Genomic DNA, 18,520 nt, shown 5'->3' on the forward strand with positions numbered 1-18,520 from the left:
GTGCAAATATTTCCATTTGCTCTCACAACAAGGACACCTTTCTTCTCAAGGAAAGAACAGTGGGCTGAGAGTTAAAGAGGCCTAAAATCTTGGCCCAGATGGACCACTAACCAGCCACATGGTCTTGGCCCCAAGTTTCATCATTCGTTAGATGAGAAGACCACCTTGAATGAACCCAGAGTCCTCTCCAGCACTTTTGAACATTTGACCCGTCAGATAGTTGGCATCACATGATGGCACAATGATGACTAACACATTTTCAGTTTAGTAAAGCACTTAGATCCTCTTAATGTCCATTTCTTCATCCACAAGGAGAATAAAAGTACAGTGTATTAAAGTAAAAGTCTTCAAAATCTTGGCCAAGATGCCCAATTCTCATGTTTCGGTCAGGTTATCCTTCCCTGCAGGAGTAGGATCATCCCAGATCTCCTGCCATAACAGCTGCAGCAACCCAGCCAGGGAGAGTCCTCAGGTGAGCCCAGCGCACTGCTTCCACTGGCATGTTGCTGGGCAGTCTCCACACAGCCTGTGCAGGTCAGGGGCTGTGGGAGTCCTCGTTACCACATGCCTACAGTACAGCAATGATCCTTGTCTTCACTTCTTCAACCCTCCCCAGGCTTCCTGCTCAAAAAATCTTCATGGTTTTCTCATTTCCAACCTAAATAAATCTAAACCTTTCTGTTTTGTTTCTAAGGTCTTGCATGTTTTCATACTCATGGTCTGGAATGGAAACATGATTGGGCCTGCTCAGGCCAATCTCCAAACTGTTACCCTTTATTGTTGCTTCTGTGCTTTCGTTCACGGTGGCCTCCTCCTCTGATATACCTTCCAATGTCCCCACCCCAACCTGTCTTCTCAAATTTCACTCTCGCAAGCACTCCCTAGCTTAGCTGTTCTTTGGATTTCTTCTAGTTCGTCACATAGTATAAATCCTACATTGGCTAGTCTTATTACTGGTTATGTCACATGAATGAGGGTTCCCTCCCTTGCTGGGTTATAAGCCAGTAACTGTCATGGCAACACTATGGTTTGTGTCTATCTCAGCCTATTGATGGTGATGCTGTCGGCTAGGAATGCCTGGGTCATTGACCTGAGCCCCAGCAACTTACAGTGAGTCCCTGCAGACATTTCCCACCAGAGCCAGCATCGTGGCTGCGTTGGCTGTTGTGCTTCTTATGATTGCCAGCTGTGCCTCAGCAACAACCATCAGAGAACTCGGAAGAAAGATTTACTGCTCACAAGTCCTGGAGGGTACATGGCGTGCCTGGGGCCACACAGCAAGAGAGCGAGCAAGTGTGGACCTGGCATTCTGTCTTTAGTGGGGTCGAGGGTGGGGTGCCTAGGATTTCACTGGTTCACTCTTGATTGGTGAATTTAAAGCATAAGAGTGGGAATTACATTGTAGGAAGAGAAGGGCGAGGTCACTCAAGTGGTCAGTAATTTGGGTCACTCAGGGCTTTCTAAAAGGGGAACTTTCTGGGTGGGGTGGCTTGGCTCTTTATCTGGCAACATGTTTACCCAAGATGGATGTCTTTGAAATGGATGCCTCGGCAATAGAAAGCTTAATGTCAGGCACTTACATTACAATCAAAAAAGCCAATTGTCAGGCACTTAGACTACACACTACAATCATGAAACTGTAACTTTGTCTGGAGAGCAATTTTCCCTTCCTTGGCCTAAGGGAACCTTTAAAGTTGGATTGCACTGATCTTGGTTACCAGGCGCAGAGCCATAGATTTTCTGCTGGTCAAAGGCCCCCCTAGGTTTCCTGTTTCTGTTGTCTTAGCGTTGAGGCTGATACTTCAAGACCCTTCTGTCTTGGGCTTAGAGTACACACTTGGCAAAAGGAGCTGCCCCCTAGGATTGGAAAATGTGAGTGATATTTTAATAATCCCACATGTTCATACCGGAAATGAATGTAAAATTGACGTACACACAGAACCATCTTCTGCCAGAGGCAGTAGGATGAAGAGACAGAAAGAAAAAGGGGTGATACGTGGGAGATGAGCAGTGAAGAGCACAACACACAGCAAGAGTGGCCAGGCAACCTCAGTCCCCCTACTAGTGTGTCATTTTTCCTCGTGATTCTTTCTCATGAGCTGTATGTGGAGAATGACCAGCTGCCAGTCAGGACACTTCACACAGCCTGAAAGGTTTCTTGGAGGTGAATGTGGACTGGTGAATAAATAGATTGTTCTGTTTCCTCCAGACAAGAGCTGATCAAAAAGTCTTGGCCATTCCTTGGCTTAATCAAATGTTCCCAAGAAAAGCCCCATGGGAGCAAGCATGGTCATCCACCCATTGTCATCCATCCCATCTGGAGACTTAAAGTCCACATGGACCACCTCCCCTGTGGGTGGCCGTCACTCTCCTGTGGACCCAGCTGATCTTTTTGACCTAAACATTTCACCAGGGAGGTGTTGGTGGGAGGACAGAGCTCAAAGGAAGGGAAAAAATGTAGATTTAATATCAGGAAATGCCTCAGAGTATTGGAGCAGTAACCCCCTCCTGAGAGTATTCTCTTCTTACATGAGGCATTTAAATGAAAAGTTGTCCTTTTGCTTCTAGAGTCTTCTACAGACAAAGACAAAATGTCTATTGAAATGTGAGACTAGTGAGGATGGTGTATTCCCACCTTTTAAAGTTGGCATGATTCTTTGCCTGAATCCATACTGGCTGTCCTTAACTAAATTGCTGGATTTTCAAGGTTTCCTCTTTAGGCATCCTTGCCTACTTTCTCCTGAGGGAATGGAAGGAAATAAAAGAATTGCATAATCAGAGTATCAAAATATGTAGATAACCCCCCAAAGTTAACATTTAGATACCATGACTTTAGCATCATGTGACTCCTGTTGCCAAGTTTCAAATCAAAACTTCTCTGTTTCCTGCAGGTATGTAAGCTATGGGCTAAACCAGATGTGTGATTTCTTATCACAGATGGAAATTCCTGAGATTTCTATCTGCTGTTCCTCTCAGCTATCTCAGAGGTCACAGTAATTAGTCATTACCAAGTCCTTTTGATTCTATTATGGAAATTCTTCTTTCCCCCTGCTCCCCTCCCCCCTCTCCCCTCCCCCCTCCCCCTCCCTGCCCCCCTCCCCCCGTCCCTCCCTTTTCTTGCCTTTTCCATTCTTCTGACCACAGCTCTAGTGCTCCTACTTCAAGCTTCACATACTTCTTACCTGGGCATTTTCAATATTTTATTAATTGTTTAACCTACCTTCTTCCTTTAATCCATTTTATTCGCAGACCAGATCTTATTTGGCTTACTTCCTATTAATTAAGTCTCAACTCCTTAATTTGATGTTGGATGCCACTCTTGACCTGGCCCACAGTGACCTTTCCAATGTTCAAAGTGAACAGGTTGATGTGACACACACACCTTTGCTTGGGGACCACGTGCGTGAAATTCCCTCTGCCTGATGACTAATGTACCACCTTCATGTCCAAATTCCATCAGTTCTAAGAGTCTCAGCCCACATGGCACCACCTCTAGAACCCTGGTTCTTTCCCCTCCAGTCTCCTGCCTCATCTCTCCTTTTTTTTTTTTTTTTTTTTTAAAAGATTGGCGCCTGAGCTAACAACTGTTGCCAATCTTCTTTTTTTCTTTTCCCCCCTGCTTTTTTCTCCCCAAATCCCCCCGGCACATAGTTGTATGTTTTAGTTGTGGGTCCTTCTAGTTGTCGCATGTGGGACACCGCCTCAACATGGCCTAATGAGCGGTGTCATGTCCGCCAGGATCTGAACCCTGAGCTGCTACAGTGGAGCCCGCGAACTTAACCACTCGGCCACGGGGCCGGCCCCCTCATCTCTCCTTTGACCACCACCATTTCCAGCCTTGAGTTATGATCTTTTGTCATCTTATAGAAATGTTTTTGAATTAATGAATTATTGGTCTAGTCCAGACAAGATAAATACAGGAGTTCAAAATCATAATACCTTTTTTTCCTCTATGGGTATAAACTAAATCCTTTCAAGACATTTTCTTTCCTAGAAGAAAAGGAAAGGAGCAAGCTCTAGAGATTGGATAAAATGAGCTTGCTATTGATAACTCAAGGTTCTGTTGATTTAAATAATAAATTGTTTTAAAATTTCTATAGACATGAAACCTAGAAGATCAACAGATTTGATTACATAACTTTTGCCATACAGGAGATTAACATGTTTAAAATGCTGACTGGGAAAAATATTTCCAGAATATATAAGGGGGCAAAAATTAATATTCCTCAAATAGAACAAGTTCAAATAAGAAATTTTAAAATGGATCAAGGACTTAGTTTCAGTTATCTATTGCTGTTGAACAAACTACCCCAAATATAGTGGCTTGAATGAATACTGACTTATGCCTCATAATTCTGCCATTAGGGGCTGGGCTCAGCTGGTTTGTTCCTCATATGGTGTCCACTGCAGCTGGAATGTCCAAGAGGGCTTCTTCACTAGTGTGTCTGAGACTGCAGCTGGGGTGACCACAACAGCCAGCCATCTCTCTCCATGGGGTCTGTCTTGAGGGAAAGCTGGACCTTTGTGTGATGGCTTAGGGTTCTAAGAGTGAGCTTTCCAAAAGGAACAGCCCTACTGTGCGAGCACTTACCAAGCCTCTGCGTCATGCTTGCTAATACCCTATCAGTTAGAGCAAATCACTTGGCCAAGACTAGGACCAAGATAGGGGGTGATAACATGAGAGCAAGAACATGAGGTGTGATTCACTGTAGTATGACCGTCTACTACAGATATGACAGGCAATTCACTGAAGACATGGGAATGACTAATAAACATGCAAAATGCACAGTTTCATTAGTAGTCAAGGTAATACAAATGAAAATGAGAGGCTGTTTTTATTAGGAAACTGACCGATATTCAGTGTCTGGTTAGTATCTAGTGTCGACAAGCTTATTGGAGAATCCCATACATTTTGGTGGGAGTGAAAATTAGTGTGGTCTTTTTAAAGGGTTATTTAGCAGTGCATATCAATATATAAAATGTGCATGACTTAGCAAATTCCACTTCTACGTGTAAAAATACTCCTACAAGTTCCCCAGGATGTATTATAGAGGGATGTTTACATATCCTTATTCATAATGGCAGCAAACTAGAATGTGGAAGTCCACCAGTAAGACAATGGGTAAACTGTAAATCTATACTGTGGAATCTTAATTAGCCATATTAGCTAAAGATGAGTTAAATCTGTACATATTAATATGGAATGATATCCAGATATGTTGTTGTGTGGAAAAACACGCACTATGGTCACCATTTTCATGAAAACAAAAATTTTGTGTATGTACACACCTACATGGAGCAAAGAGTCTAGAATGAGAATTGGAATTGGGTTGGGAGTCTATTTTTGCTTGTTTTTTTAATGTATTTCTGATTATTTGGAATTTTTTCTGAGTAAGCGTTGCTCTCGTGATGGGGGAAAAAAAGAAAAAATGTAAGCTCCTTTAAAATATGTGTGTGTGTGTACACATATACAGATGTAGACACAGAGAGAGGGGAGACTGAGCAAGATACAATATAAGGGGAGGTAGGAGGAAGTCTCGGATCCCTGGAGATCTAATGCCTGTGGAGCTGCTCTTGACCCCTGTTCTCTCTCAGTGCCGTCCAGTTTATTCTCTATTGTTCTGGAAAAATAAAAATCTGAGTTGCTTGTAATTCCTATAACTAAAGGCATGTTTTTATGATTTAATTTTGAGCTTAAGTTGTATATTGATTCTACTAACATAAAACTCTACAAGGCTTGTCTTTTTTCAGTGTCTGGAATACATATTAAGAATGAGGGGTTTTCGAAAATGAGTGTACCTGTTCAGTTAGATGTTCGATGAATCATAAACTACTCGCTGTGTCCTCTAACACCAATGTGGAATTGGTACAGGTCAAACCAGGGGCTTCTCCTTGGAAGGTGCAGTGGAAAAATGGACCCTTTAATGTCCCAGCCCACTTTGTGGCAGTGAGCCAGGGTGGCACTTGTTTTATGCATTCCCTTCCTCTGATACATGAGCAAATCACTGGGGCCTTCCTCCCTGCTCTCCTCACCTGCTCAGTAAGGAAGAGAACAATGGCATTCCCTTCTTGTCGGTGCTGTGAGGCTTTTTAAGTCGCACCAATGGAGAAGAGCAGGCTGGGGGGAGAGAGAATTTTTCTCAGAGCTTTTGCAAAGTCAGGTGTGCATGAATTGCAAGAGTCAAGTCTCATTTAGTTTGAAAAGATTATTTGCAAGGTGGTAACATATCTTGCCATTTTCGTGAGGAAAAAGCAATGGTGTCGAAATGTACTGATAGTTTTTATTTCATAATGGAAGGGTTAATTTCCTTAAAATTTCTTTGTTAATAAAAAGCAACTTAAAGCAACATGTTTTTAACAGACAAATACGTTTAGAACTATTACTTCTTGGTTTTTAGTTACATTGAAGGGATCCATTAAGCTTCAAGGAGGACAAAGGGTAGCCCAGAAAATGTTTAACTACTTTCTGGGAGTTGGGTAAAGCACCTTATACATAGCTGATACAGTTTATTAAAGTGACAGAGTTCCTATTATGCCTTAAAATTAGCTGCTTGTATATTATCATCTTTATTCTGCTAGATATTTTATACATTGTTTTAATTTGTTATGCAATGTAAACAGTAAAATTTAAACAGAGCACTCAATATTTTATTTTCTAAAGAAAGTATTTTTATATACTGAAAAAAAAGACCTGCTTCCAGAATACCTGTGTTCCAACATATGACATTATGAAATGTTCCAACAGTGACATTTTGTGGGAAAGATGATACTGCTTATGTCAGCACAAACTGGCAATCCCAGAACTGTGAGAATTTCTGTTATTGCTTTCAGATTCCCACATATTGGTTTTATGGGTACAAGCCTTTTTATGATCTAAAATATTAGCCATAGGGAAATTTATTTTAAGTCTTTTTCTAGGTGGAAAGAAAAATAAAAATAGCTTAATATTGCATCTTTCATTTAGAACTCTTTCCCTAAATAGTGCTTAATGAATGTTTGCATAGGCTTGGCACAGAGTTCTAGATTCTCCAGGGTTTCTCCAGGTGGGGGAGAAATCTTAGACACCCTGCCATCAAGGACAGGGCCCTGGGCTCTGCATTTTAAACTACTACTCTCTGGTGATTTTTAGTGTACAGTGAAGTATGAAACATTTAGGCTTAAACTAGAAAAGTCTAGGACTTCCTGAGAAGGAAGCCAGAATTCTGAGGAGAATTCTGGTTATGCTTTTTGGCTTGTTCCTTAATTTAAAAGAACTTTTCAGAAAGAGGGGAAAAATCACTTCTGGGTGGCCTGGGTTTGGCGGGATGTGGGAAGAATGTCTTCCTCCCTAGTGGGGTTCGAGAGGTTAACAGGGATGGAAAACCGACTGTGGCCAAGAGAAGAGGGACGTTGGCAGGTCAGAGCTTTGGAGGAGGGTCTTACATGGGGCACCTCCATAGTGACACTTGGGGCACCAGGAGGAGAGTGAGCCAGAATTACCCCCCAAGGGGAGGAGGGGGGACCCATGGTCTGTGATGCTTCGATGCCATTCCAAAGCACCCTTCAGTACTGCCTTTCTTGGACTGTCTTGGCTGGACAGCACTTTTTAGCAAAGCTACTAGTTTCCCAGCAATATTACATAAATTCTTTAAAACAGTGCTTGCGTTTTTTAGTATATTTCATTTTTCAGATGAGCACAGAGCACCAGAACGTTAAGAATGACTTTCTTATCATTTCCACTAAAAGGATAGTTTCATTTCTCCTGAGCCTTACAGTATTATTTTTGAACATCCATATATATATATAATTTTAAAAATCTATTCTCTTCAGCTTATGTAATTTCTCATCTCTGGTGCTTTGGGTTCACATTGAGAAACAGTTCTGCCCTTATATGACAACTAATAATTTATCACATTACATAGGCAACCTGTTCATAGAAATTCTAGAATCTCATGTTTGGAGAGGTGGTTAGATCTCACATTGTCCAACACCCCCTAAATTTTTCGAGGCTTTCAATAACAGCGCATGCAAGATGCTATTTAGTAATAGGGGACTGAAACTGCACCGAGAAAGTGCAGTTCTTTTAGAGAGAGCTCTAATTGTAAGAAAGATTTTTTTTAATTAAGCAGAAATCTGTATCCTGGCACCTCAGCTCTTTAATTCTGACCTTGCTTGGTGAGAACAGCTGGAAGAAGTCTGTCTTCTCCGTCACATCCCTTCACCTATTTGGACACGGTGAATGTATCGTCCTATGTCTTCCCTCTCGGAGCTCTTTTCCTTCAGTGCTTCCTCCCCTGGCCCAGGTTCATGGCCCCTCCTTCCTCCTCTCCATCTCTGTTGGACAGCTCCAGTTATCGGTGACCCTTAAATGTGGTCCTTAAGACTGAATCCTGTCCTTTAGGAAGCCTGAACAACAGCGTTCATCTGAACTGTTATTACCTTCCTGGATACCACATGTCTGCTGAAGTAGCCTTATCTTTTTTCCCAGTTCTATTGAGATATGATTGACATAGCGTTGTGTAAGTTTAAGGTGTATAAGATGATTTGATATATATGTTTATATTGAGAAATGATTACCAAAATAAATTTAGTTAGCATCTATCACCTCACATACTTACAACTTATTTGTTTCCTTGTAATGAGAACTTTTAAGATCTACTGTCTTAGCAACTTTAAAATATACAATAAAGTTTTATTAATAATAGTCACCAGGCTGTGCATTACATCTCCAGAACTTATGTACTTTATAACTGAAAGGTTGTACTTTTTGACTGCCTTCACCCAGTTCCTCCCACCCCCCACCCGCTGCCTCTGGCACCCACCAATCTGATCTGTTGCTGAGTTTGTTTTTTTTTCCCTGAAGATTGGCACCTGAGCTAACAACTGTTGGCAATCATCATCTTCTCTTTTTTTTTCCTCTTCTTCTCCCCAAAGCCCCCCAGTACATAGTTGTACATTCTAGTTGTGAGTGCCTCTGGTTGTGCTATGTGGGATGCCGCCTCAGCGTGGCCTGACGAGCGGTGCCATGTCCGTGCCCAGGATCTGAACCTGCAAAACCCTGGGCTGCCAAAGCGGAGCGCGCGAACTTAGCCATCAGCCACAGGGCCGGCCCTGAGGATTTTTTGTTTTTGTTTTTTTTTAATTTCACATATAAGTGAGATCATGCAGTATTTGTCTTTCTAAGTCTGACTTACTCTACTTAACATAATGCCCTAAACGTCCACCTGTGTTGTCACACATGGCAGAGTTTCCTCCAGATGGGATCTGAAGGAGCCTATCTGGGCTCATCTCTAACAGCAGCTGTACCATAGAGCAACCCACAGTTAACTTACGTTAGCTGAGAACTTAAACTCTTCTGCAAATTGACTGCTGTCAAACCTCTTCTTCCCCACTCTAATCTTCTGAAATTAGATTTTAGATTCCAGTAGACTTGTTGCTGTATTAGATTTGGCTTATTCTTTACATCCTGTTTATCCTTTGAGGTCCTGCCTCACCCCGTGCATAGCAGAGAGAAAGTAGGACTTGTCACCAGACCACAGGCTTAAGTCCAAGTTCTGTCATTTATCAGCTGAATTCTCAGTTTCTTCCGCTGTAACATGAAGTTGGTCATGATACCCACCTAACCAGGTTTTGTAGTGCCCAGATTATTTAACGGGTAGTTAATGAGATGCAGAGCTCATAAAATAAATATGAAAATATATTTAAACAGTAAAGTACTATGGAAAATTTTATATTCTGTGCATTTGCTATCCATCCCATTTTCAGGTCACGTGCACGTTGGAGCAAGTTTTTGTCAAAATTCTTGTCCAAGTCATTAAGTATGTAGCACAATTCCAGGCCATGGATGCTCTTTGGACCAATTTATTTAATGGTGACTTCCATCCTCAATACTGCATTTTTCCAGCTCATCCTCAAGGAGCTCATCAGAGACTGTTAAATGTCTTGTTGAAATCCAGATATGCTCACAACATAGTGCCTCCACTTCCGCTAGGCCAGTGACCCTCTCCAAGAAAGTAACGAGGATATTTGAAAGTGTTTGTTCTTAGTAAATGCATTTTGATTCCAAGTAATCCCTACATCCCTGTCTTATTATTATAGAACTCCATTTAAATTACTTAATTTAGAATTTTGCCTGTAATTGTGGTAAAGGTCCCTGACATACGGTTGTGAACTTCACCTTTTTGTTTGACCTTATTCTTGGTTTCCTATCAGTACATTTATCATGACTTTCCTTTCTTTTCTGACTTTTCAAGAATACTGAACAGAATTTAAGTGAAAAAATGCTGTCAAGATAATTCTACTTAATTCCTCAAATTGAATAGTAGACACCATACTAGAGAACAATGAGAAAGAGATGAGTGCTTTACTGAGTTACTGCATAGAAATTATATCGTCATTAAGCAGCTCTGAGAAATGGGTCAGAGAGATTCATCTCATTGTGTAAAGAGGAACAGCCTCAAAGAGCTTAAATGAACTGCCCAAAGTTCCCACGTCAGGAGGGATGAAGTAAAGATGCAAATATGATTCTTTGGACTCCAAGTTCAGCCCCACCTCTAGAGAAGAGATGGCTAGCCTAAGTCTTTGATTTGTTGTTTTTCTAATAGTTCTACTTTATTGTAAAGCACTGGCTGGACAGACACTATTTCTTAGAGTTTCTATCATGGTTTTTTAGAACAGGAGTCGGCAAACCTTTTCTAGAAAGAACCAGATATTAAATACTTTAGGCTGTACAAGCCATCTGGTCTCTGTTACAATGACTTTTTGTAGCATGAAAGTAGCCATAGACAATATGTAAATATGTAAATTTTTATGGTTATATTGTGGTTATATTAAGTTATATTATAATAGTGGTTATATTAAGAAGATCAACAGGGGGAAAAGAACTGTATTGACACTTTAACCTAAACCACTAGAGTTTGAAACTGTAAGAAGTCAAAAAGAAACCCTCCCTAAAAACACAGAATGACAACAGCGCCTCCCTTCCCCTGCTCTTCATTAACATCTACTTAATACCAAGGTTGGCCACAGTCCAACTGTAACGTGGACAAAATTGGTGCTCAAATTCCCTGGAACATATTTGATCCTGAATTATTCCAACTTATTTATGAGACCCAACTCGTACTCCACTTCTGTGTCCTATATATAATTTTCTCAGTGGATAAAATTGAGCTGTTAGCTCCTTTGGTTTAGAGCCAATATGAAGAACACAAAAACCCAAAACAAACAAACAAATACAATCCTAATGTTTAACTGCCTTCCTCTATGGAGGAGATGCTAAGCAACACTTAGAGTAAGTTCATCAATTTTTCAAAGATAGCAGCAATGGATTAAATGTACCCTAATCATTTATAAATGCCTCCTAGTTCCTATGAGAGGTTATCTTAAAAATTTTCTGGCCTCAAGATTAAGCACTAATCTTTAAAGTCAACTAAGTACATTGAAGAGGATTCTGGAGGTAAGGGGTGAGACATGACCCCCAGGGAGAATTTATCAAACAGGATCCCCCATGGGGCAAGGGCGTATAAGAATTTGAAAAAGGCTGTTGAAATTACAAAATTTTATATCTCAAAAAACAAAAATACATTCTTACTAAATTCTCCCCTGTGCTCAAAATATAAACTACAGAAAGTAAAACAACATAAATCTCTTAGTCTGGTATACTATGTTTTAAAAGAAGTTGCAAGTCATGTTTATTTGACTATTATGTGGGTTTTAAAGCATATTCAGTAGTACAAATTTTGGGAGAACAAGACTTATTTTAGTTTCCAAACTGATAAACAGAAGTTTAGAGGTTTTGAGGAACCAGAAGTTAGTCAGATTCATACAGCTCTGGAGAAAAGAATGATGATACTGTAGATAGCTTTATACCTTGACTGATTGTCATCATTAGTCGACAGACTTTGTATTAGGTAACAAAATAGCCCAAAACTTAGCAGCTTAAAACAATACGTTTTTATTACCTAAGCTTCTGTTAGTAATTTGGGCGCTGCCTAGCTAGGTTCTCTTTCAGAGTCTAATAATAAGGTATCAGCTGTACTGTAGTCTGTTCAAGGTTTAGCTGGGCAAGAATTTGCTTCCAAGGTCACACAGTTGTTGGCAAGATTCAGTTTCTCATGGGATGTTGGACAAAGGGCCTTCGTTCTTCACTGGCTGTTGGCCAGAGGCCACCCTCAGTTCCTTGCCAAGTGAGCCTCTTCAATGTGGCAATGTACTTGATCAAAGCATGCAAGCCCAGGAGGCACTACTGAGTCAGCCAGCAGATGGAGGGCACAGTCTTGATAACCTAGTCGCAGAACTGACATCTGACATCCCTTTGCTGGATCCATTGGATAGAAACAGGTCACCACATTCAGCCCACCCCCAGGAGAAGGGGATTATACAAGGACATAAATACCGGGAGGTGGGAATCATTGGGGTCATTGTAGAAGTCTGCCTACCAGGGACTTCTAAATTCTCTCCCATCAGGCTGATCCAGTCTTTGAGTAAAGACATTGCCTTTAGGTGTCACTAATATTTCCGTGACATGTGGCTCATTCTTGGCTGTTTTCTCTTGTCCTTCCGTTAGGCATTGATTTTTCCGGTTGTCATGTGTAGCATGTTTGGGTAGTAGTTCCCATAGTTAACTACAAATATTTCAAAGCCCTTAAATTGTCCTTTTGGGAATTTCTGTTGTTTAGTATGATAGCCAGGAAAACATGTATGTCCTATAGAGAGAAGGCAGGAGTGAGGTTTGAGAGATGTCCATTGAAATATTTGTTTTTTTAGCATTGTTTTGTTCCTTTTTAAAGTATCTTGAAAATAGATATGAACCTGTTTCTGATTAAAAGCTAAGTCATTCTGAGGAATAATGGCTTCAGAAGACACTTAGAAATGGAAAGTAAGAGAAGACAAGTGTGTGTGTGTATTTTGGCAGCTGAAGATGAACGTTTCTTTGAAGTTTGGGAAGTATATGAAATTGACTATGGAGTTTTGGAGAATGAACTCATCTGCTTCATAGCTTTTACTCTAGCTAAGCTATAACATATTGAAATGTGCTCATGTCATTCTTGACATATACATTCTTGGTATATGAAACGATACATCTTTAGATGCATTGTCTTTTGGACATATTTAATGAAAAGCAGGATGTTTTGTTCAATACCACCTTGTCTTGCCAATGTAGCTTAATTATAGCTGTATTCATTTAGAATATATATGTTGCATTTACTATGTTCCAGGCACTCTTCAAGGTGTTTTAAAATAACTCATTTAGTTCCTATAACACCCCTATGAAGTAAGCACTATTATCATCTGCATTCTATAGATGGGAAAGTGACATAGAAGAGGTTGCGACTTGCCTAAGGGCACATAGCTAGGAAGGGGTGGAGCTGTGGGTCAGATTCCTTTAAGGTAGGTCACGTAGTTCAACTTCAGGTTTGACAGGTGAGATGGAAAATGTATTGAAAACAGAAGAAGGATTAGCCCAGTTCCTTATGAGTAGACACGTTGAATGCTGTGTACTTTATTTGCTTGCTAAAAGAAAGAAACTTGGCAGCTTCACTCGGAGTATATGTCACCTTGGTTTGGCTGGCTTTGTGCCACAGAGACTATAAATATAAAACAGAGCACTCCAGAATCTGAGTCTGAAATTTAGGGGAAAAATTAGAAAATGGCAGCCTTGAAAATAGATGAGAGCTAATATGAAATGGATGGAGAGTAGCTGTTGGAAAACCCCAACCCAAAAGATAGTTTTTAGGGTTTTAGCTGATGAGATCAGAGGTCTCCCAGATATGCCCAGGCACTGTACCTTGAGGATTATTTTGCTTTTTCTAGTTTATAAGCTAGCAAAAACAAGAAAAATACAAAATGTTCTTTTGTTTTCTTGATTTAATGTCAAGAAATGAAAATAGATGCCCATTTAATACAATTTCACTCCTTGAATTTGTGTCCTTTATTCTCATTTGTTTCTGCACTATCACCATTAACCAGTTGTTCTCCAGACACTTCATTATGGTCACTTCCATTTTTCTGGGAAAGTTGATGTTTCTCCAGTCCAAGACAACCTTCTCTTCCTTTGAACATACAAGTCTGCCCCCTTGCATTGTCTTGGGTATTTCCAACTACAGATCAGTTTCTTGCACGTGCTGTAGAATCTGAAGGAGTCTAGTTGACAAGAAAGAAGACTAGCTGGAGATGGTGGTCATGTTGCGGAAGAGAGAGAAGGAAGACAGTGAGCCCAAGGAAGGGACACATAGATTTCCCGAAGACTATGTGCCAGCCTTTACAAAATATAGAGCACCTCACAAATGATGCGTCATTGCCCTTAAAACTCTCCCACATTAGAAAACCAAGGATCATAGAGGTTAATTTGACCAAAGTCTCACTACTATTAAGGACTAGAGTTGGTACTCTTATTTCTCTAGATGCATAACTTTTTTTAATGAAATATTTCAGACCTTTACAAATGTTAGAGAATATCATTAAAACACTTTGTATTCACCTGAAAAAATAAAACATTACAAACACAATCGAAACTGTGTCTCCTTTTCCCCCTCAAAGAAGTGCACACTATCTCAAACCTGGATTGTTATTGCTCAGAAATGTCCTTATACTGATATACCTATGTATTCCTTGTCAATAAATACTATTATTTTCAAGTATCTAGTTTGACATAAATGATATCATGACTGTACCTATCCTTTCACAGCTTGCCTTTTGTATTTTACATTGTCAAAACATGATATTTCTCTGTATGAGTAAACCGCAATTTATATATCCAGTCTCTTATTGATGGACTTTTGGGTTATTTCCAAAATTTTTAGCTATTAAAAACAGTCCTGCAGTGAACATTCTTGTACGTGTGCCCTTGTACTCATGTGCTTGAATTTCCCGGTTTTCCAGTTCTCGATGTACTTAGGACTAAAGCTGCTGGGGTAATTTGCCCATTTTTGACTTCGCTAGGCATTGCATATTGCTCTTCAAAATAATTATGCTGATTTTCACTTTCAACAGCAGTGTATGAGAGTTCCTGTTGCTCCGTATGCTTATCGACACTTAGTTATGTGAAGCTTCTGGATTTCTGCCAGTCTGATGAGTGTGAAATAAATTTGCATTTCTCTTCAGCTCTACTCAGTTTCTGGAAAATCTGACTTTTTTCTGAGGAAAACCTTACTTTTTACAAAAGAGAGCTAATGCTTGTTGAGTATCATCTTGTCAAATCTCAACACAGTCTCCATTCAATTTTGACAGTTCTCAACATTTCTTATTACCTTGTCAGCATCGATTTAATTATGCTACTGATTTCATTGTGACTGAAGGCAAGACTACAGCGTTCTGAATTGCTTTCCCTAAGATCAGAGAAATTATAGGACAGTTTTCATATGTCTATTACATAGACTTAAGAGATCATCTGAAGAAACTGGTGTAGAAATTGTGCTGTGGAGAAACTATGATGTAAAATTTTATTCACCTCTAAAAATTAGGGATCATTTTTTTAGTTAGGGAATAAAAATGGATAAAATGAGATTTTTTTCCTTCTAAACCTTAGCGCCATTACTTATGGCATTTTTTCTCCTTCCCGCTTACTAATGAGTGCTTGATTTTTATGTGCATTGTCAATTTGGTAACTTTTGAGAAAACATTCAGACTGTGAACTCCAGGTTATGCGGTTCTAGGCTCTGGGCCAGAACTTCTACTGGGAGGCGTTTCTAAGGGAGCACAGGAAGGTTTCCGGAACCCAACTGGATCTGGGTAGAGCCCCATTCTTTAGAGCAGTGGTTCTGAGATGCAGTGAGCATCAGAGTCACCAGGAGGGCTTGTTAGAACACAGTGCCCCCAGAGTGCCTGATTCAGTAGGTCTGGAGCAGAGCCAAAATTTACTTTTCTAACAAGTTTCCAGGTGATGCTGGTGCTGGGGACCACAATTTCAGAGCAATTTACTTCGAAGTGGGAGAGATACTGGCCCAGGAGAGAGCTCTCAGACGGAAGGTCAAATCCAGATGTAGGGCTGATGTGTAAGGTTACAGTGCAAAGGTCTGGCTGGTGGGTGTGTGGATTTCTATTTTCTTTGTGCTTTTCATCATATCCTACTTTTAAAATAAGTTTGTATTTTTAAATATTAAGGACAAGGCTAAGTAAAACTAAATGAAGCCTCAGGGCCTCGCAGATTATGGACTCAATAAATTACAGATGGTTCTTATTTTGAATTTGGATTTTTAAAATTCTGGCAAAGCTTTTACTGTATGATACAGATGTTACAGGTATGTTATTCTTAGGTCCATAGACTTTTAGGAATGTATGGCTGGGCAAACTATTTCTAGGATGGCAATACTCATGCACTCATTTATCATTAGCCAACATTTAGTGATTGCTGCGTGAAAGCTGAAGCATGCAATTTTTAAAAGGAAGAACAGGATGGTTACAATGATTCTCCAAATCAAAGTTTTTCTGTTATTTGGGATGTCCCAAATGGGAGTTACTCCATGAAATGGATTAACCAAGGTTCATGAATTCACAAGAGCACAAGACATGTGACAGTAGGAACAGTTGGTGATTGGCTTTACAAAGTGCAGTTATGACTTATTTATTTAAATGGATAAATGTGTTTTTGCCCATATGTGTGTTTATGAACACACACACAACCCATATGGGGATCACCCGAGTAACTTGGACCTTACAACCAAGGTAATCTAATCTTTCTGTGCATGGAAAAGCAAAATAATTTTGTTTAAAAAAATAACAATTGTGAGCAGACACATGTTATGTAGGAGGAATTTTAGGGTGCTGGTAAAGGTCTGTGTTTAACCTAGGTGATATTTACACAGGTCTTTCTTGATAAACATTTGCTTATGAATATATAACTTTCATGCTGTGGTTTCAATATGTATTTTATGTTTGACAATAAAATGCTTTAAATATGAATAAAGTTAAAACCAAATTATCTTCTTTCCATATTGCTTATGTTTCTTTAAAAGAGTTAAGAGTTAGCTTACATTTGTGACAACATGGATGGACCCTGAGGGCATTGTGCTGAGTGAAATAAGTCAGAGGGAGAAAGTCAAATACCGTATGATCTCACTCATAAGTAGAAGACAACAGCAACGACAAACACACACATAGAAACAGAGACTGGATTGGTGGTTACCAGAGGGGAGGACAGGAGGGAGGAGGGCGAAAGGGGTGATGAGGCGCATGTGTGTGGTTATGGATGGTAATTGATCTTTCGGTGGTGAACATGTTGTGATCTACACAGAAATTGAAATATATAATGATGTATATCTTTACCACAATAAAAAAGTATATTTATATATTAGCACGTGTGACTATAAAATTTGAAACGTATGGACTCAAAAGCAATATAAGAAGATAAAGTGTTATTCTCTTTATAATCTGTATTCTTATAAATAACTGGTCTTATACAAGAGGATTTCGTTATTTTAAGTTCTAACAAAGTTTACCTTGATTTAAGTTTCAATTTTTATTTTCTATTTCAAAAGACAAATATAGATTCATAATCTGAAGGAACAGGAAATCACATGTACGTACTTCTGATGTCACTCGCATTTCATTTTAACCAACAATGCTAATGGTCCATTCCTTTTGTACTTACTTTGCTGAAGATAGAATGTCTTTTCTTCATGTAATCTACTTTCTGCTTTCTTGTCTCTAAAGATTTTGTTTGAACATATATTAAACATAATGGAATGAAAACCAAGAATAGCTTGGGGAGAAGAAAAGAAGAACTAGGATCAAGGTTTCAAAATATTATGAAAAGGAAATAATCAAATGCAACACTTCCCTTTTATGTTGATCTTCTCGTTCTGGTTCCTCACACTCCACCCTCACTGAAGTGTTCTGAAGCCTGTGGGCATTGGTGACCTGCCAGACAGAAGGTTACAATTACCAGGCAGATGCAGCAGCTCTCTGTGCCCCTGATGGGATTTGGTGAAAATGGACAAGGCCTGGATAATCCTCCACGATAGTCTTTATATAGTTGTTCTCTCAGGAGGAAAATTTAGTGTGAAATCTCTACATTCGGAGTTCTAAAGTGGCTTAACATGATAGAAAGAACGTGAACTTTGAAATCAGCTATACACACTTCCCTCCCTCCTCTCCCTGGCTTTGTTATAATAAATCCAAGTTAATTAACCATAACATCTGTGAGACCACCTCTTCACTCTGTGGAGAGGATATCATAAGTCACAGGATTTTGAGGGTGATATGAGACAACATATGAGAAAATGTGAGGCGAGTTATTGATGCTTAGTAAATGTTAATACCCATTTCTTCCTACCCAAGTCTGGTCTTCAAAGTATAGTGCCTTCAGCCCTCCCAACCAGCAGCTTTGTAATTTGGAAAGCTGGGTTAAGCAGGCTATTTATTGGTCCAGGTCCACATTGCCTGGCCCCATCATTGAAAGGAATGCGTTTAATGTGATACAGACCTTGTTTCTTGACACAAGTCCTGCCTTCTAGACATTCTCTACATAAAAGGGCAACAACATGGGAACATTAAATGAAGAGATATATAGATAACCATGAGTGTATTTCTTCTTTGTCCGGTA

General features: G+C 39.8%; 1 protein-coding gene across 2 annotated transcripts in view; it reads left to right on the forward strand.

The window, feature by feature from the left end:
- The window catches only part of CCBE1 (collagen and calcium binding EGF domains 1), a 247,532-nt gene that overhangs the window by 135,714 nt on the left and 93,298 nt on the right, over positions 1–18,520 (forward strand). The window lies entirely within an intron of this gene.

The sequence above is a fragment of the Equus quagga genome, chromosome 9, assembly GCF_021613505.1.
Source record: "Equus quagga isolate Etosha38 chromosome 9, UCLA_HA_Equagga_1.0, whole genome shotgun sequence".
In the NCBI taxonomy this organism is placed as follows: domain Eukaryota; kingdom Metazoa; phylum Chordata; class Mammalia; order Perissodactyla; family Equidae; genus Equus; species Equus quagga.